This window comes from Phocoena phocoena, chromosome 11 (assembly GCF_963924675.1).
Source record: "Phocoena phocoena chromosome 11, mPhoPho1.1, whole genome shotgun sequence".
In the NCBI taxonomy this organism is placed as follows: Eukaryota; Metazoa; Chordata; class Mammalia; order Artiodactyla; family Phocoenidae; genus Phocoena; species Phocoena phocoena.
In genome coordinates, this window is record NC_089229.1 from 22,414,133 (window position 1) to 22,435,623 (window position 21,491).

The 21,491-nt window shown below is 40.5% G+C and overlaps 1 protein-coding gene and 1 pseudogene across 13 annotated transcripts in view; both read left to right on the plus strand.

The window, feature by feature from the left end:
- ANKS1B (ankyrin repeat and sterile alpha motif domain containing 1B) overlaps nucleotides 1-21,491 on the plus strand; it is a 1,192,652-nt gene that overhangs the window by 880,888 nt on the left and 290,273 nt on the right. The window lies entirely within an intron of this gene.
- LOC136130898 (AP-3 complex subunit sigma-2 pseudogene) lies at nucleotides 19,892-20,484 on the plus strand (annotated as a pseudogene).

Sequence of the window (21,491 nt, forward strand, 5' to 3'; positions counted from 1 at the left end):
GGTAGAAGATGTCAGAGAGATGGCTGAGGACCAGGTAGTGTGGGTCATGGCTGTGTATTCTAAGTGTGAGTGGACGCCATCGGAGAGGGTTTGAGAAAGGGTGTGTGACATGGTTTGGTTTATGTATAAGGCTCACTTTCTGTGCTGTGGGACGAACAGACCCTCAGGGGAAGTTAGGGATGGTGAGAGTGAAAACCTAGCTGAGAGACTTTCCCAGTAGTCGAGGCAAGAGACGATGGTGCCTTGTGCTAAAGTGGTTGTGGTGAAGCAGAGTACTCAATGAAGACAGAGCTGATGACTTAGGTACTGATTGTAGGAGAAACGATAGGAGTTGAGGATAACTCCGAGGCTTTGGTCTGAACTATTTCTTGAGATCGGGAATATTTGGGAGGAGATGTCAAGAGCCCTGTTGAACATGTAACTCTGAACTCCCTATAGGCCACACATTCCAAGCAGAAATGTCTAGAGAATTCCCTGTGGGTCCAGTGGTTAGGATTCTGGGCTTTCACTGCGGAGAGCCGGGTTCAATCTCAGGTCAGGAAACTAGGATCCCACAAGCCTGGCAACTCGGCCAAAAAAAAAAAAAGAAAGAAATGTCTAGAAGCAATTATACATATATAGGAGTATGTAGCACATCAGCTTTTCTTTTCTTTTGAAATAAATGTTTTTAATCTACACCTGAGAAAAACCAAAGTGTGGCCAAAGAAACATTTCTGCACACTGCACCCTACTTAAGGCTCCACTGTCATGCAGAAGTTTTTCCTCTTTAGAACCCGCTATTACAGCAAACATTCAGCCTGCGGTTTGGGCAGAGTGGTGTGCCCTTTTTCCACCAACACTCACCAGGCAGCATGTCCTCAGCTATTGATCTGCTATTTGTCAAAGAACTCAACTACACCTTTTTTTTTTTGGCTGCATTGGGCCTTCGTTGCTGCTACGCGGGCTTTCTCTAGTTGCGGTGAGCGGGGGCTACTCTTCGTTTTGGTGCACGGGCTTCTCAATGCGGTGGCTTCTCTCATTGCACAGCACAGGCTCTAGGCACACGGGCTTCAGCAGTTGTGACACGTGGGCTCAGTAGTTGTGGCGCAAGGGCTTAGTTGCTCCTTGGCATGTGGGATCTTCCTGGACCAGGGCTCGAACCCGTGTCCCCTGCATTGGCAGATTCTTAAACACTGTGCCACCAGGGAAGCCCTCGACTACATCTTTAAGACGGTATTCTTGAGTAGAAATAGGAGGATGACTATGAACTCTAAAAAAAATTGGTACCGGCTTTACACATAGTGATTGACAACCTGCCCGCAGCAGGGCTGTGAATTATTTCGTAGCTTTCCACCTGACTCTCTTCCCAGTCTGCCTGCTCACACTGATCTGAGAACACCTTAAAGGAAAACACCTCAGGGCCACTAGTCCTGACTTTTCAAAATCAGACCTTAAGACATAATGACCTTCTTAAATAGAATTTTAAGTAATTGCCTTAGCATCTTATTTCTCATTAAGACCATTTACTTCCCAATCATCTCTCTATGCTTCATATTTATCTAAGTATTTAGATGCTTTTGACTAAATTCAGCTCAGTAACCTAGGGGATCAGGTTGCCCTAAGAACAGTTTGTTCAGTCTGCCACAGGTGTGAGGCACATGGTGCATTATAAGTTTTCAAGTGGCCAGACCTGTGGCAGTGTGTACGTGGCCTACAAGACATTCTGAAGGTAATGGGGTAAATGGGTTCTGGTATTTACATAGCCCTAGTCATCTCAAGACAAAAACATCTGCTCTGCTCCACTGTATTTCATGGAATCTAAAATGCCATCTATTATAAGATGCACCATTATTTTATGCATCCTTAAGAAAGAAAAAATGCTGCAAATTAAATTATGACACAGTGCCTTATGGTGATTCTGTCCAAGATATAAACCCATTACAACAGCCTTGCACGGCTTTGCAATCTCTTTCATTTAGAGGGCTTTGTCAGTTTCTCCTGGTTTTGCTGAGTTCTGTGGCATGTAATATGTAAATTTTTTTCACGTAGCACAGTAACAAGGCATAATATGATGTCATGTATTTATGACATCTTCCTTTCTTCAGTCCCGTACCTCATATGGTTGCTGCTTTTAAAGAAAATATGTAATTGCAATCTCTTCTCCAATGAAGATATTTGCTTCACAAATATCAAATTACCCTCTTTCTTTTTTTATTTTAACCTTTCTAAGTACCAAGTAACTGTTCATATTAATGCCAAGATGTAGTGTAATCTTTTTAAACACAGTTAAAATGTTAATGATACTCACCACATGTAGGATCAACAATGCCAGTGGACTTTACTAACAACATGAACGGCTATGACCAAGTGTGTGTGCACAGGCGATGACAGTCATGTCACAGCAGTTGTGAGGCACCATTGATTGTAAGATGCATTACCAGTTCAGAGATGGTAAAATGAGGGGAAAGTGTGTGTCTTGAAATCAGTGTAACAGCGTACAGCATTGTGGGAAGGGTGCACAAATGAATAAAAGAGTTTAGGTCTTGAGTTAATATTTCCCTTTTGCTTAGGGAAAAAAAACCTCCCGTTCTGTTTTCATTTCCGTAGATATAAGATGATACCATGTTCATATGCCAAGAGAGACCTCAGATCTGTCAGGATGTGGCAGTATAAATAAAGTCCCTTCAGGAATCTGACTTTTTCAGTCATAGTAGTTGGCAGGGGTTGACATCACTGACTTATGCTGCTGCAGTCCCTCATGTCTCTCCTGCTTGAAAATCATTGTGCACATAGTGAAACTATCAAAACAACCCCCAGGGAATGGAGGTGCAGGCCCTGAGTGATTGGAATACTAAAAAGAAGGCAACTGCAAAGCTAACATCATTATAGCTAGGAGGATAGGATGGCTGCTGTCAGAACTGACAGGCTATCTGTACCAGGACAGCTCTGAGCAGCTTACCCAGGGGGACCTCGGTCCATTTCCAACTAGAACAGAAAGACCTGCAACCTGATCTTTCCAGAAGCCCAGCTACTTGCTCTTCATCAAACCCACTTGCCTTTTCCACTTCTTTCGGACATGTCCTTGCTCTGATCCCAGACTGGATATCATCTGATTCTTTGCAAACTCCAAATGTGTTCCCACCTCAGGGCCGATTCAGTAGCTGTTCCTGCTGCCTGTACTTAATGTACATCTTTTTTCTTCTTCCACATCATCTCAGCTCACTCATCATCTCCTAGGGTGGCCTTCGACCACCCAAACTAAAGTAGTATCTCCCCATCCTCCATCAGTTTCCATCACATTACCCAGAATGTATGTATGTTTGTTTGTTTTTATAACCCTGAAATCTCCTCATTTACCTGTCTACTTGCTAATGGCCCATTTCCCTCACCAGAGTGTATGTTCACTCCTGCATCCTCAAATGTGGAACATACAGAAGATGCTCGATAAATATTTGATCAATGTACAAGTGATCAATTTGATTCCTATCTCATCAGTAGTTTTTAAGTATTTGACTTGCTATCTTATTCTCCTCCAGCTCCCCTCCTCCTTCTTCTCTGTCTTGCGTCAACATGACCTCAGATTTAAGTGACTATGACTCCTTAGATTACGTTGTCCAGTTCTCTTTTTCTGAAAGCTGACTCACAGCTGTAGACTCCAGATCTACTCTGGTCTCTACCCTGAGCCTCTCATGTGCAGGGTCTTCCCTACAAACCTCTTCTTCTCTCTTCCTGTTGCTGCTTTGTGTGACTGCAGAGCTCTGGGTAGCCTGTACTGATGTGTCTGTGAATGTCAGACAGACACAGCAACAGCAGCAATGATTAGGGTGTGCACTGACGAAGCAGCAGCTCACGGGCTGCCAGACCCTGCCCCCACCCATCCCCATTGTCATTACCTTTCATACCTGCCCACATTGAATCAACACCCCAAGGTTCTTCCCAAGCAGCTGGAAGCTGGGGGAATTTCCAGTCCTTAGCACTTCCCTACAGCATACACAACTTTATTGCTGAAGCTTTTCCAACTAATAGAAATCACTACTAGTACTGATTTTTTTTAAAAGCATATATTGATTTCTACTTTGTGGAAGGGGGATCTAAGATACATTAGAAGCTGCTGACTTTGTAGAGGTTCTCTCTGATGATGTCAAGCATAGGAATCTTTTTTTGCTCTGATTCTTACTAGCAGCGGTGTGTGTGCTCAGGGAAGTTAAGCAATAGTGATACAAGTTACTTTTTAAATTGATTTGAGTTTTGCAGACTAACCAGGCGAGAAGTTCCCTACAGACATTGGGCTCCACCACTCTGGAGTGTAAATGGCCCATTACACTTAGAATATTATACACCAAGACGACCTAACTATAAACCTGCAGATAAGAAAAAAGTCCTATATTTCCCACAAAGACTTACACATTAGAAAGTGCATAATCATTACTTGGTTGAATAAATGAATTGTATTGAAGAAGACAAGGATTAGTAAGAATCCAGGTCAGCTTTTAATCTCTATACGTAGAATCACTTTGGGGGCTTTAAAAAACTATGGATACCCAGGCCCATCCGCAGATATATGTACTCAACTGGTTGTAGTGGGGCCTACATACACACACACACACACACACACACACACACACACACACACACATATACTTTTTTTTTTTTTGGCGATACGTGAGGCTCTCACTGTTGTGGCCTCTCCCATTGCAGAGCACAGGCTCCGGACGCGCAGGCTCAGCGGCCATGGCTCACGGGCCCAGCTGCTTTGCGGCATGTGGGATCCTCCCGGACCGAGGCACGAACACGGGTCCCCTGCATCGGCAGGCGGACTCCCAACCACTGTGCCACCAGGGAAGCCCTACACATATATTTTTTAAAGGTCCCTGTGTGATTATAATGTATGAGCAGGGTTAAAAAAAATTGGTCTAGATAGAAAGTAATTCATGCCCTAAAAATAATAATAACTCAGTCTGTGTTAAAGATTATGGTTAATAAATCACAAGAAATGTTTTGCCTAGGTGATATTAAATGTGGTAAATATTTTACTGCCATGATGTACTTACCTGTCTAAAGTCATCTAGTTTTTACTTTACCATGAGAAATAAAGACTAGAACATAATAAAAAAAATAATTCTTTAAACTATGAAATCTAACACATATTTCAACAAACAACCTTAAATTCTGATCCAGTATGACTTAAATCATAAACATTTCTTCACATGGGTTAAAAAAAATTCAAAGTTAATGAGATCCAACAAAGAAAATGAATAGAATAATAGTTCTAGCACAGGAAGGAAGATCACTGTAATAGGATGAATGGTGGCCTTCAAAAGATGTGTTCACCTGGTTCCTGTGAATGTGACCTTATTTGGAAAGAGAGTCTTTGTGGATGTAATTAAAGGACTCAAGACAAGATCATCCTGGATTATCTGGGTGGGCCCTAAGTCAAATAAGTGTCCCTATAAGAAGAAGCAGAGACACAGACAAAAGAACAAATATAGAGGAGAAGGTCATGTGAAGATGAGGAGATTGGAGTGATGCTGCCACAAGACAAGGAACACCTGGAGCCACCGGGAGCTGGAAGAGAGAAGAAGGGCTTCTCTCTGAGAGCCTTCTAGGAGAGAATGGCCCTGCTGACACCTTGATTTCGGACTTCTGGTCTCCAGAGCTGTGAGATAATAAATTTCTGTTTTAAGTCTTTCGGTTTGTGGTAATTTGCACGGCAGCTTTGGGAAATGAATACAATATTTTTGAAATAGTAGCTATGATATCAATTTTAAATGTTATGACCCAGAATTTGTTAAAGGAACCACACGTTGCAGTAGAACATATGCTACTTAGAGGCTGTCCTCGGTCAGCTGTAAATCATGAACCCCGTGACAGATGGTGTATGGCCTCTTCCCCCCACCACATTGTTAGGTTGAAGTAGAAATGTGGGCTTTAAAGGAATGGGAGCCAGATGCAGAAGGGCAGGCCTGACCACGGGCACAAAGAGAATATTTAGGATTAAATTTGGTAAGGATTAACCATGTTTCAGCTTTTGAATGATACCATAGGTAACCAAGCTCAGTTTCATTCTCAATGTTCTTACCTGTGGCTTGAATCAGTCAGGAATGACACTGACTAGTAGTGGTTTAAACAATACTGACATGTATGGGCTGGACAACACGAGGCCTGGAAGTAGGTACTTGCTAATGAGGCCAACTAGGACCAAGGCCTTTCTGTTTTTCTGCTTTGCTTTCCTTAGTATGAAGGTGCTTTGCCCTCATGCTTCTATTTTTTTTCACCTCAAAATTGCAAGGTGGCTACAGCAGGTCCAGGCATCATCCCAGCATGCACAGATGGAGAAATGGGAAAGGGAGCAAGGATAGAGATGTGTGTTTCTTTCACCAGGAAATCAAAAACTTGTCCAGAAGCCTTCTATCAGACTCAGGTTTACACCTCAATGGCCAGACTGTGTCTGTGTCACGGCCCAACTTCAAGGAGACTGAAAAAGTGTCTTAGTTCTTTCCGACATTTGTAAGACAAAGCAGGCAAAGAAGAGGAAGTTGGAACAGATTTTTCATCACGTGGTAATGTCTGCCACAGAGCTATAGAAACAGTTCTCAGAAAACAGCGGGTCTTCTGGAAAAGCCTCGTATTATTTATCAGTTATATGCAATTGAATGAAAAATCCTCAAACCCTGAATTCCTGGGTACGTGATGTAGAACTGAAAAGGAAAAAGCAAATTTCTTTAACCAATTTGACTTGGAATATTTCTAGAAGGTATAGAATGATTTTCAAACTTTCCCTATAACCCCGTCAAACTTATAATTATCCAAATCTTCTATCTATGTAGGGACTGTTAGGCATTTTAGATTACGAGCACCAGACAAAGACTTTCCTTTTGAAAGTCAAAACAGAAGAGAAATGAAAAACAAGGAACCCTCTAGTTTGTGGCTGCTGCTGTTCACCTCTGTTCTACTGATTTTTGTTCTTGGCCCTTCTTGCAGATATACGGGTAATCTAGGGTAAAGGGATACAGAAAGAGGCAAGCTAGAAAGTTGCAGAGAGATGTTTATTTTCAGTACATTGTGGCCTCAGAATGGCCCTTCTTTGCCTCTGTATAACTCTCAGTCAGTGGGAGCTGGTGGAGGGGAGAGGGGTTGATTTGTTCACTTCAGTAGTCATTTACCATCTACCTACTGTGTGACAAGCACTGCGCGAGGTTCTGGAGAGACGCTGGTGAGTAAGACTCATTTCAAAGTTCTTACCTTTGAAGAGCTCACATTCTGGAGGGGAGGTGAGAAAGTACAGTACAGAAAGTACAATACAGTGAAATAGGTGCTGTGTTCAGGGTGTACATAAGAACACGTATATCGTGGACCTTAAAACAAGACTAAGGCAGGGGGCAGGGGTCGGAAGCATCATCCTTGAGGAGGTATCCAGTACAAGAAGAAGGAAAGAGGGTTCTGCTTGGTTGGGAGGTAGCTGCAGCTGGATTGGATGCTGAGATCAGAATTTAACTCCTTTCTCAGAGGATGGGAGAGGGAAAAGATCTGGGAAAAGGCACCGGGGTAGATGGGGGAGAAAGGGAGGGCAGTGGGCTGTGGGCCCCATGCACAACTACAAGGACCCAGAAATGGAACGTCAGAAGCAGGATATGCAGAAGCACCAGCTTCCCCACCATCACCAAGAGGGGGTGAGGAGGAGCTCGCCTCCCTGGTGACTGCAGCCACGCAGATGACATGGTGGTCTTTGGAGTGTGCCCAGGCTGACAACCAGTCACCCGTCCTCCCAAAACAGAGTGAGTCAGTAATTGTGAGACCCAGGAGAAAAGCCCTTCCTTTTGAGCCTGAGGGAAGAAAATGTAAGGACTGGGATCAACTTACAGTTCCCTAACTGTTGATGCCAGTGTCTAGGATAAATTCCTGTTACTTTCTGGAAGCATTTTAATAATGCTTTATAGTTGATAAACCTTTCACATATCTCAGATGGTTGTTTAATCATAACAGTCCAGTGAGATGGGTATTACCATTCCCATTTTACTACAGAGGAAGGGGAACTGCAGGGGACACCAAGGAACCCATGCATATTCACACATTTAGAACACGGTCTAAACTCAGCACGAGCCAGAACTCAAGCCCAGGTCTCTCTGAATACAAGTGTCTTCCCATAGAGACTCCAGGGTCCCTATAGTTAATTCTTTTTTTCAACTTAACTACATGGTGTTTAAAACTGCCTTCTCCCAGAACTTCTGTTAGACATAAGTACACCTCACACTTCTGGGTTTCTTGCCAAAGATTGAAAGAATATCCTTCTTATGCATTGCTGGGTTTCTGTTGAAAAGCCTTCCTCTGCTCCATGTTTTCTTAATCTACCACTGTAGATGACAGTTGCCTTCCCCACCACTTACCCTGACATGTCCTTCACTGTAGATTTTGTTGGTGGAGTGCCTGGGGAGAAAGGGAACTGGATTCCAAACACACGCAATTTGCCTTCCTACCTAGGCAACCTCATGAAGCTGCCACCCAACACCGGTGGTCCTGGCAACTTCCTCTGCATGATCACCACCCCCCTCTTTTGCTTGGGGATCAAGTGGGCGTAATGCTCTTCTCCAATGGAAACAAAGTTGAGCACCTTATTTAATATACAGCTATGGCTCAAAATGGGATCAAATGAAAAGGTAGTTTTACTGGCTATTTTCTCTGTCAGAGACGGATCTCTGTCTTGTACAATCTGTACCTTGCTGGGGAAATGGGCTTTACTCTTCCAATTCGGAAAGTCCCACCCCAGAAGAGAAGCAGCGTGAATCAGTACACAGCAGCCTACTTTCGTGTCATCTTAAATATAATTACCTACCATTGGTTAAGCCAGCAAAATACTTAATTTCTTTTTTATTAAAAAATAATTATGCATATTTGCAAGTAGACAATTTATTAAGCGTGGGCAATAACTGTAACTCCCAGTTTGGGTTTTCTTGATTTCTTTACATTGTTTTCTGTCTGCTGCATGAAAATTTTTATTTCAGTGAACTTGGTTGCAATCACAGGCACTCACAATACCTTTTGAAGATAGAATATCATTTAGTGTTTGTTAAAAGAGTTATATTAAAGTCCCACAGCTGAATCTCTTCTAATTGTTCTTTCTTTAAAAAACAACTGAAGTTCATGTTGAAACAAATGTATAACATACAAGAGTAGCTGTCCTGACCATGAAAAGGGAGCCTTTTACCTATTTCTGAGCTGCCTTTCATAATGAGCAATTTGGAGAATGTAAGTAAATTTTTGTGCATTATTTAAATTATGTTTTCCTTTTGTACAGATATGGCTATTGTCTTCCTCATCCAAAGATTCTTTTTATTGAAGTAAAATAACCTTCACAGGTGACGATATTCTGAAATTCAACAAGGAAATAATTCAGTAGGAGAAGGCTTATAATTTCCAATTTAGTGACAAACTTTTCTCTCAAACCTTTGGACTCAGCATCTCCCTGACATCTAGATCCATAAACAGTATAAGACCCAGAGGATGTCTCAGGAGTTTTATAACAGAAGCTAAATGGGAATCATACATATATACATTTTTTTAATTTTATTTTTTATACAGCACGTTCTTATTAGTTATCTATTTTATACATATTAGTGTATATATGTCAATCCCAGTCTCCCAATTCATCCCATCACCACTACCCCTCCGGCATTTTCCTCCCTTGGTGTCCATATGTTTCTTCTCTACATCTGTGTCTCTGTTTCTGCCTTGCAAACCGGTTCATCTGTACCATTTTTCTAGATTCCACATATATGTGTTAATATACGATATTTGTTTTTCTCTTTCTGACTTATTTCACTCTGTATCATAGTCTGTAGATCCATCCACATTTCTACCAATGACCCAATTTCATTCCTTTTTATGGCTGAGTAATATTGTTGTATATATGTGCCACATTTTTATCCATTCGTCTGTTGATGGAGTTTTTGACTTTCATTCTTTGGAATTTCTCATTTCAGAAGTTCAATTTTTCATAATCAGAAGTTCCATTCCAGTTTTTTTTAAAGGCAAGGGACATGTGTTAACTTTGTTTATTTATTTATTTACTTAAATTGGCCGTGCTGATTGCAGGATCCTAGCTCCCCACCCAGGGATCAACCCAGTCTCCCGGCAGTGGAATCGCAGAGTCCTAACCACTGGAGTGCCAGGGAATTCCCCAGGTCTTTTTTTTTTTTTTAACATCTTTATTGGAGTATAATTGCTTTACATTGTTGTGTTAGTTGCTGCTGTATACCAAAGTGAATCAGCTATACGTATACATATATCCCCATATCCCCTCCCTTTTGCGTCTCTCTCCCACCCTCCCTATCCCACCCCTCGAGGGGGTCACAAAGCACCGAGCTGATTTCCCTGTCCTATGCGGCTACTTCCCACTAGCTATCTGTTTCACATTTGATAGTGTATATATGTCAATGATGCTCTCCCACTTCGTCCCAGCTTACACTTGCCCCTCCCCATAGCCTCAAGTCCATTCTCTACGTCTACGTCTTTATTCCTGTCCTGCCCCTAGGTTCTTCAGACCTTTTTTTTTTTTTTGGTTCCATATATATGTGTTCGCATATGGTATTTGTTTTTCTGTTTCTGACTTACTTCAGTCTGTATGACAGACTCTAGGTCCATCCACCTCACTACAAATAACTCAGTTTCATTTCTTTCTATGGCTGAGTAATATTCCATTGTATATATGTGCCACATCTTCTTTATCCATTCATCTGTCGATGGACACTTAGGTTGCTTCTATGTCCTGGCCATTGTAAATAGTGCTGCGATGAACATTGTGGTACACGACTCTTTGAATTTTGGATTTTTTCAGGGTATATGCCCACTAGTGGGATTGCTGGGTCGTATGGTAGTACTATTTTTAGTTTTTTAAAGAACCTCCATACTGTTCTCCATAGTGACTGTATCAATTTATATTCCCACCAACAGTGCAGGAGGGTTCCCTTTTCTCCACACCCTCTCCAACATTTATTGCTTATAGAGTTTTTGATGATGGCCATTCTAACCGGTGTGAGATGATATCTCATTGTAGTTTTGATTACCATTTCTCTAATGATTAGTGACGTTGAGCATCCTTTCATATGTTTGTTGGCAATCTGTATATCTTCTTTGGAGAAATGTCTATTTAGGTCTCCTACCCATTTTTGGATTGGGTTGTTTGTTTTTCTGATATTGAGCTGCATGAGCTGCTTGTATATTTTGGAGATTAATCCTTTGTCAGTTGCTTCGTTGGCAAATATTTTCTCCCGTTCTGAGGGTTGTCTTTTCATCTTGTATATGGTTTCCTTTGCTGTGCAAAAGCTTTTAAGTTTCACTAGGTCCCATTTGTTTATTTTTGTTTTTATTTCCATTTCTCTAGGAGGTGGGTCAAAAAGGATCTTGCTGTGATTTATGTCATAGAGTGTCCTGCCTATGTTTTCCTCTAAGGGTTTGATAGTGTCTGGACTTACATTTAAGTCTTTAATCCATTTTGAGTTCATTTTTGTGTATGGTGTTAGGGAGTGTCCTAATTTCATACTTTTACATGTACCTGTCCAGTTTTCCCAGCACCACTTATTGAAGAGGCTGTCTTTTCTCCATTGTATATCCTTACCTCCTTTGTCAAATATAAGGTGACGTTATGTGCATGGGTTTATCTCTGGGCTTTCTATCCTGTTCCATTGATCTATATTTCTGTTTGCATGCCAGTACCATACTGTCTTGATTACTGTAGCTTTGTAGTATAGTCTGAAGTCAGGAAGTCTGATTCCTCCAGCTCCGTTTTTCTTTCTCAAGATTGCTTTGGCTATTCGGGGTCTTTTGTGTTTCCAGACAAATTGTGAAATTTTTTGTTCTAGTTCTGTGGAAAATGCCAGTGGTAGTTTGATAGGGATTGCATTGAATCTGTAGAATGCTTTGGGTAGTAGAGTCATTTTCACAACATAAAATCTTCCAATCCAGGCACATGGTATATCTCTCCATCTGTTTGTATCATCTTTAATTTCTTTCATCAGTGTCTAATACTTTTCTGCATACAGATCTGTCTCCTTTGGTAGGTTTATTCCTAGGTATTTTATTCATTTATTTGCAATGGTAAATGGGAGTGTTTCCTTAATTTCTCTTTCAGATTTTTCATCATTAGTATATAAGAATACAAGAGATTTCTGTGCATTAATGTTGTATCCTGCTACATTACTAAATTCATTGATTAGCTCTAGTAGTTTTCTGGTAGCATCTTTAGGATTCTCTATGTATAGTATCATGTCATCTTCAAACAGTGACAGCTTTACTTCTTCTTTTCTGATTTGGATTTCTTTTATTTCTTTTTCTTCTCTGATTGCTGTGGCTAAAACTTCCAAAACTATGTTGAATAAGAGAGGTGAGAGTGGGCAGCCTTGTCTTGTTCCTGATATTAGTGGAAATGGTTTCAGTTTTGCACCATTGAGAACGATGTTGGCTGTGGGTTTGTCATATATGGCCTCTATTATGTTGACATAAGTTCCCTCTATGCCTACTTTCTGGAGGTTTTTTATCATACATTGGTGTTGAATTTTGTCGTAAGCTTTTTCTGCATCTATTGAGATTATCATATGGTTTTTCTCTTTCAATTTGTTAATATGGTGTATCACATTGATTAATTTTGCATATATTGAAGAATCCTTGCATTCCTGGGAAACCCCACTTGATCGTGGTGTATGATCCTTTTAATGTGCTGCTGGATTCTGTTTGCTAGTATTTTGCTGAGGATTTTTGCATCTGTGTTCATCAGTGATACTGGCCTACATTGTGTTACTGTCGATTTCTCCTTTTATGGCTGTTAGCATTTGCCTTATGTATTGAGGTGCTCCTGTGTTGGGTGCATAAATATTTACAATTGTTACATCTTCTTCTTGGATAAATCCCTTGATCATTATGTAGTGTCCTTCTTTGTCTCTTGTTATAGTCTTTATTTTAAAGTCTATTTTGTCTGATATGAGAACTGCTACTCCACCTTTCTTTTGATTTCCATTTGCATAGAATATCTTTTTCCATCCCCTCACTTTCAGTCTGTATGTGTCCGTGGGTCTGAAGTGGGTCTCTTGTAGACAGCATATATATGGGTCTTGTTTTTATATCCATTCAGCCAGTCTGTGTCTTTTGGTGGGAGCATATAATCCATTTACATTTAAGGTAATTATCGATATGTATGTTCCTATTTCCATTTTCTTAATTGTCTTGGGTTTGTTATTGTAGGTCTTTTCCTTCTCTTGTGTTTCTTGGCTACAGAAGTTCCTTTAGCATTTGTTGTAAAGCTGGTTTGGTGGTGCTGAATTCTCTTAGCTTTTGCTTGTCTGTAAAGGTTTTAATATCTTCATCGAATCTGAATGAGATACTTGCTGGGCAGAGTAATCTTGGTTGTAGGTTCTTCCCTTTCATCACTTTAAATATGTCCTGCCACTCCCTTCTGGCTTGCAGAGTTTCTGCTGAAAGATCAGCTGTTAACCTTATGGGGATTCCCTTGTATGTTATTTGTTGCTTTTCCCTTGCTGCTTCTAATATTTTTTCTTTGTACCTAATTTTTGTTAGTTTGATTAATATGTGTCTTGGTGTGTTTCTCCTTGGATTTATCCTGTATGGGAGGTACACTCTGTGCTTTCTGGACTTTGACTACTTCCTTTCCCATATTAGGGAAGTTTTCAACTATAATCTCTTCAAATATTTTCTCAGTCCCTTTCTTTTTCTCTTCTTCTTCTGGGACACCTATACTTCGGATGTTGATGCGTTTAATGTTGTCCCAGAGGTTTCTGAGACTGTCCTCAATTCATTTCATTCTTTTTTCTTTATTCTGCTCCGCAGTAGTTATTTCCACTATTTTATCTTCCTGGTCACTTATCTGTTCTGCTGCCTCAGTTATTCTGCTATTGATTCCTTCTAGAGAATTTTTAATTTGTTGTTCATCATTGTTTGTTTGCTCTTTAGTTCTTCTAGGTCCTTTTTAAATGTTTCTTGTATTTTCTCCATTCTATTTCCAAGATTTTGGATCTTCTTTACTATCATTATTCTGAATTCTTTTTCAGGTAGACAGACTGCCTATTTCTTCTTCATTTGTTTGGTCTGGTGGGTTTTTACCTTGCTCCTTCATCTGCTGCGTATTTCTCTGTCTTCTCATTTTGCTTAACTTACTGTGTTTGGAGTCTCCTTTTCGCAGGCTGCAGATTCATAGTTCCCATTGTTTTTGGTGTCTGTCTCCAGTGGCTAAAGTTGGTTCAGTGGGCCAACCTGGTGGTGTAGGCTTCCTGGTAGAGGGGACTAGTGCCTGTGTTCTGGTGGATGGGGCTGGATCTTGTCTTTCTGATGGGCAGGACTGCATCTGGTGGTGTGTTTTGGGGTGTCTGTGAACTTAATATGATTTTAGGCAGCCTCTCTGCTAACGTGTGGGGTTGTGTTCCTGTCTTGCTGGTTGTTTGGCATGGGGTGTCCAGCACTGGAGCTTGCTGGTCATTGAGTGGAGCTGGGTCTTAGCATTGAGACGGAGATCTCTGGGAGAGCTCTTACTGATTGATATTACGTGGGGCTCGGAGGTCTCTGGTGGTCCAGTGTGCTGAACTCGGCTCTCCCACCTCAGAGGCTCAGGCCTGACACCTGGCCAGAGCACCAAGACCCTGTCAGCCACACGGCCAGGTACGTGAGGAGTTTCTTGCCTTTGGGGAAGTCTGAGGTCTTCTGCCAGCGTTCAGTAGGTGTTCTGTAGGAGTTGTTCCACACGTAGATGTATTTTTGATGTATTTGTGGGGAGGAAGGTGATCTCCACGTCTTACTCCTCCACCATCTTGTAGGTCCTCATACATACATTTTTAAAATGTACTGTCCTTTGAGGCTGTAGCAGTTGTCATAAACAATGCTTCCCAAATACTTTTACTCCCTAAAGCAACACCTTGTTCTTCCAGTGAGGAAAAACAATGCTTGAATTGTTAGTCACCATGATCTTTGTCATTTCAAACAATAGAGAGTGAAATTCAGAGTCCAGAGAGTTATGTTCAGCTTTCACAATCGAGCTAGGAATAGACAAGTAAGAGGATATAAATTACAAGAATAACAAATGTTTATCAAACTTCTTTTTGTGCAAATCACTCTTCTAATTGTTTTACATATATTAATCATTTTTGATTATTTAAGTAATCCACTTAAAGAAAAGTATAGGAAATGACATTGGATACAGTTCCGAATCATAAAACAAAAAAGTTAATAAATGTGGAGTCTAGATTTTTCTTCATTGCTTCTGAAAAGAAGATTAACATCTTATTCCTTGATTATTCAGCAAAATATCTGTGAAGTCCGTATATCTTTTAATGTATGCCTATTCTAGAGTAGCTATAGCAATAACAATTGACATTTTAAAAGTACCTTGAACAATTGACATTTTTAAAGTACCTTGGAGATTATACAGTAAAATATATCTTCTATATAATCGTATTTATTTCTAACAAATACACTTTCAGGAAGGCAAGATGAGTATTAATTTTCTGCTTTGCCTCTGAGGAAACTGTGGCTCAGAGAAGTTAAATAAATTGCCCAAGGCCACTGCAAAAACTGCAGACACAGGCCTGTATGACTCCAAGTCTGTGCTCTTTGCACCAGGCCACAATTAACGTGGCCTCCTGCAGGGGTGCAACATGGTTCTTTGGCATGAATTTTTCATCCATGGAATTGACAACCTCTTTAATTTAGTGGAACATTTCATTTTGTTAAAGAAAACAACATGCTAGAAAGAGCCCTGTACTGTCAGTCCCCTAAGCAGCCAAGAACTGTTCAGCAAGTCCTTTGACCTCACTAGTTTGCCCATCTGGAGATAGAAGGGATTGGATACATGATCTCTAAGGACCTCCAACTGATCAGCTCAAATAATTCTTTAATAAAATCCATTGTATTATTTCTGACTTCTTCCTTACTACCAATTTGGGTACAAATAATAAAGCTGAATTAAGAGGGAATTAAAGCTAGAGAAATGTCCATCTGGTTTTAAAGGTCAAAAAGGTGTCTCCAAGGTGACTGAGGGAAGGAAGAGCAGTCCAGATGGAGTGAATAGCTAGCTGTACAGATGTGTGAAACAGTGTGGGCCACTGAGGTAACAGTATGCTTTCAATATTGCTAAAATGTAAAGTGCAAGGAAGCTTTTGCTAAGTGCTGAGGGTGATGGAAAGAGAGAAGATCCCAACCACACCGACCTACCCTGACTAGAGGCTCTCCCTCAATAGGGTCCTAGATAGAAAGGGGAGAAGCTTCAACTTCAAATCAAGGTTGGAGTTTTTCACTATTACATGGGATGAACATTTTTAACTACTAAATAGAGATTGTGTTTTCCTATCTAAAGTGATAAGACTGTTCACATTTTTATCCAGCAGCAGGAAGAAACCAACCCCCCTAAAAAAATTTAAGTAGTTGGGGAGAAAAGTTGCCTTGTGATTACAACCACAAATCACACCTGTTCTATGTATTAGTATTATATCCATAGATATGAGTCAACCACCTAATAATGAGAAGGGTAAAACAGTTTATTAAAAATTTTTAAATTTATAATCAATGGAATAGTAGTACCTCAAGGTCACTGTTCTGTGTCATTATCTTTGTCTAGTTTTGTAAGTGCATAAGTTTAGGATATATGGAACCTCATTTCAGATCATGCTCAGAAACAAATTTTAGAATAAATGCCTGATATAAACTTTTTAAATGATTTTTTTCCCAGTTCTGCAACCCAGTCCATCATTCCCCTTCCCCGTTGCCAGTTAATTGAGTGCTCCGATTAAGTGGGTTTGAGTAACTGTGGTTTGACCACATTGGTGGCTCTTAATACTGGCTACATACTAGAATCCCAATGTCTGGCTGCATCCCAGAACAATTAAATCAAAACCTCCATAGTAGGAGCCAGGCATCAATATTTTTTAAAGCTCCCTGGTGATTACAAAGTACAGCCAAGCTTGAGAACCAGAGCTAATTTTTTAAAAACCAGACAAGCATTAGTATAAAACTGGCTGCCTGTTTTCCTTAGAATTTGTATATTACATGTTACCCTATTAAAATATTTAATTATGTATCAAAATAAAACTCTAGAAATGGATCATGAAGACGATGATATGGGCTTTGCAGTCATCATACTCAATTAAGATGAAAATGAAAAATAGGTCCATTCTATTCAGTGTTTATAGTCCTGGTCTTCCAATAAGTAGTGAAGGAAATCCATGTACCTGCAATGTATTAGCAGTTAAGTACTTATGATCATTAATTCAGTACATAATGTTGAATCTAGTGAATTAGCAATTGTGTTCTGGTAAAAATGTTTTATACTGTGTCTTAGTAACAGTATCAAAAGAAGTCAGTCATTATGTGGGAAATATGTCTTCAACTTATTTCTAATAACAAGACCCATGGGAACTTAGAAATGCATGTATTAAACATTTGAAGGAACTTATCATTCTGTCTTTTAAATATGCTGATTGTTTTGATTATTTGATGTTAATATAGGAAAAACATGCTCAGGAGAGTTAAACCTGAACTCTTTATATAAATGACTTTTTCTAGATCGCTATTATTAAAGCCAGATGAAAAAAAATCCAAATACACAAAAGCCCAATCTTACAAACTTGTAAGTTAGAGTGATCATTCACATTACAAAAAGGACTTTCTGCTTTACAAAAGGATTCATCCCAACATTTCTTTAACTATAGGCCAGATAGCTTTTTACAATACACATTCTCCTAGATGCTCTAAATACACTGTGAGATCCTAGTTATTTTAAGTAGTCTTCTGGTGAATCCTTTTGTTATGCCAATTTCCCTTCTAATTGATCTGTTTTGTAGATCTGTGAGTTTTTTCCTGTAAATCTGAATTTGCTTAAAGCGCCCTTGACTTGTAGAAAAGGTCTTCTGCATTTAAGTTTTTGGTTGTAAAAACAATGGGCTTCCTGTTCAAGCAACATGGCAGAAAAGTTAACCTGAAAGCGTCCACTAAAACCATATGAAAATCTAGATAAAATAAAACAAATATATATGTATTTTTTTTAATGAACTGCTAAGCTAGACAGAAAATAAATAGATTCTGCAGAGAATAGAAACTAAGACAGAACTGAAACTCAGAGTAGTAGAGCTGAGATCTGTCTACGCTGCAGGGGGTAAGGGACAGGTCCCTCAAGGTAAGTCTAGAGACTTGTGTTTTAACAACCACTGGAGGTCAGGAGACAAGGCCTTCTGTCCCTTTGAGGTATGGAGTCAGAATTGAGACCATCCACACAGTCTGAACCTGAGAAGAGCTCCATTCTTAATATAAATGTAAATAAGGACTTAAAAATAACCTGTGCATTGGCATAGGGAGATAAGAAGGTAGCTTGTCTTCTCAGCTTGGGTTCAGGGTAAGGGAATGGAGACTCTTCCTTGAGAACCCAGAACTATGGGCAAGCTCCTCACTTTAACTTTGAGTTATTAGTCTGGAAACTCTAAGCTGAAAACATTTACATAAAAATTGGTACCAGGCCAGAGATGCCTCAAGGTGCTAAGAGAAATAAACAAAACATCTCTGAAGGGACATACCTTCAACTAAAGTAGTATAGTATGATGGCTTTATACTACATCAGCCTAGCTAAGTTGAAACTATGTTTCTCAGAATTCCTTTCCTTTTGAGTCAAATCACAAAGGAAATTTTCTTGAGAACTGAAAGGCACAAATGAAGGAGCAGCCATTTTAGCACTCTGAAAGTCAGTATAGGACAGCAGGCATTGGCAATTTCCACATGTTATTGCTAATCTTTAAGTTACCTTATTGGTGTTGAGGACAACCTGGGTCTGCAATTCTCCATTTCCCACTGGATTTTTTCCTTTGGCTTCCCTGAGTCCTGGACCAAGTGTGGTTACAACCCCATGGTGAAGGGTGCAGGCTTCTGTAGGTCACCAGCATCATTTAAGTTGGAGATGATGGGAGATAAAGTCAAATTCCACTTTATTCTCATGGGTTCAATTTTTTGCCCTTTGGGGTTCTAATATTACCTTATGGGTTCCAGTGTTCTCTCCCACTTCAAATTCAGTTCTCCTTCCTGATTCCCTGCCAAGCTAACCTATGATGACCTCAGGTCCAACACCACATGCAAAGTCAACAGTCTTACAAAGACTTCTTAACCTGCACAAGGTATAATTCCTCTAATGAATCCATTACTCTATTTCACTCATAATGATCTGTTTCCCTGATCAACTCCTAACTGATACACATAGGTTTCCTTCATATGAGCTCAAAACTAATTATGAACACAGAACCTAAAATTACAAAGCACACAAGAAAGAAGTTCTGTCTTATCTTTTTAGAAAGGGTCTTAGTATTGTCATTTGATTTTCTTTTTTCCTTCAGTCATTCTCTGGATCTATTTTCCTTAATCAAATAGGATTTCTAATCATTTAAGTTTTTAAAATACTATATTAGATGCAGATAAAGAGAAAATATATGAAATGGAAAATAGATTTAATGAAATTACCCCAAATGCAGCAAAAGAGGTAAAATATAAGAGGCTCAAGTATATGTATACTCAATGACTAGTCAGTCTCATTCCTAGGTATATATCCCAGAGAAATTCTCAAATGGGTATATGAAAACCATGTTAAAGAAAGCTTATTTGAGCATTGTTTGTAAAGTGGGAAGTTGGAGCTTCCAACACTGAAGAATGGCTAAGTGAAATATTCTGGTGCATATTATAAATTAAGATGCAGCAATTTTGATGCAGTAAACCAGATGAACACACAGCAAAATATATAGATCTTAAAAATCGAGTGCTTAATATAAAAAGTGAAAAATAGAATAAACTACAGTATAATAACAGTTATATAAGTTAAAATACATACACAAGGGAAGGAGATGCTCTCTGGAAACAGCCAGTGGTGAAAGTAGCATGGCGGGCAAAGATGATTCAGGTGATTCTGGTTTTCAATAGCCATGTGAAGCCGCGGCTGGTCCGCTTCTACCAGAATTTCCCAGAAGAAATTCAGCAGCAGATTATTCGAGAGACCTTCCATCTAGTTCTCAAGCAGGATGAGAACATCTGTAACTTCTTGGAGGGTGGAAGTTTGATTGGTGGCTCCGACTACAAACTGATTTATCAGCATTATGCTACCCTCTACTTTGCATTTTGTGTGGATTCATCAAAGAGTGAACTTGGGATCTTGGACTTCATCCAGGCATGTGCAGCAGGTTTGTGGAGACTCTGGATAAGTGTTTCGAAAATGTTTGTGAATTGGATTTGATCTTCCACATGGATACGGTGCACTACGTTCTTCAGGAGGTGGTGATGGGTGGGATGGCGCTGGAAACAAACATGAATGAAATCGTGGCTCACATTGAAGCTCAGAACAGGCTGGAGAAATCTAAGGGTGGCCTTTCAGCAGTGCCCACCTGGGCCATGTCTGCCATGAAAAACATCAACCTGCCGGAGATGTCTCGGAATATCAACATTGGTGATCTCAACATCAAGGTTCCCAACCTATCCCAGTTTGTCTGAGGGTAGAAGATGGCTGAACTGAGTCCTTGGAACCAGCAAAGACAAGCCAGTCCTGCAGCAAAACCCACTCTGCACCCTGAGAAGTCCAGCCTCGGGCCCTCGCCCCTGCTGTCCTGGAGTGGGAAGGAGTCCTGTGTCCACTGCCAGCCTGTGCTTGCTTCTCACATGTGCGACCTTGCCTGTCTCTCGTACATGTGACCACTGCAGATGTGAGGGGCCCTGGCTTCCTCAGTGGGGGTCAGGTGCCCAAGCCACTCGCCCCCTTTACCTGCCACATGCAGCCACTCCCAGGGACTTCAGACTGTAGTGAGAGGCCCCCCTGCTCCCAGAACTCCACCACAAGGATGTTCTCTGACTCGAGTCTTCAACCTTAGCACCACGAGGCTCCCTGAAGTCCTGTAGCATTGACTTTCCTGGTGAGGTGCCGTAGCTAGAAAAGGGCTGACCCTCTAGATTTGGGGATGTCGTGAGTGGCAAATAAGGGCAGGATTTTATGAGATCCAGAGTTGCCTACTGGCTCTACTAGAGTTGGCACAGCCAGAATCCTTTTGTTTAGCCATGCTGTCTCATCACCACCTCCTGTGGCATATACTCCCCACTGCCACAGCCCTGGCTCTGCTCTCCCAGGTGTTTATGTGCAGGACACAATCCAGATCATAAGCCTGTTGTTTGCCTGCCCCCCACATTTCTGCCAATAGGGAGGGCACACCCCACAGCCAGAGGGGTCCCCCTCAAAGAAAATCTTTGATCAAATGGGATTTATCCCAGGGATGCAAGGATTTTGAATCTACGCAAATCAATCAATGTGATACACCATATTAACAAATTGAAGAGTAAAAACCATAGGATCATCTCAATAGATGCAGAAAAAGCTTTTGACAAAATTCAACACCCATTTATGATAAAAACTCTCCAGGAAGTGGGCATAGAGGGAACCTACCTCGACATAATACAGGCCATATACAACAAACCCACAGCAAACATTCTCAATGGTGAAAAACTGAAAG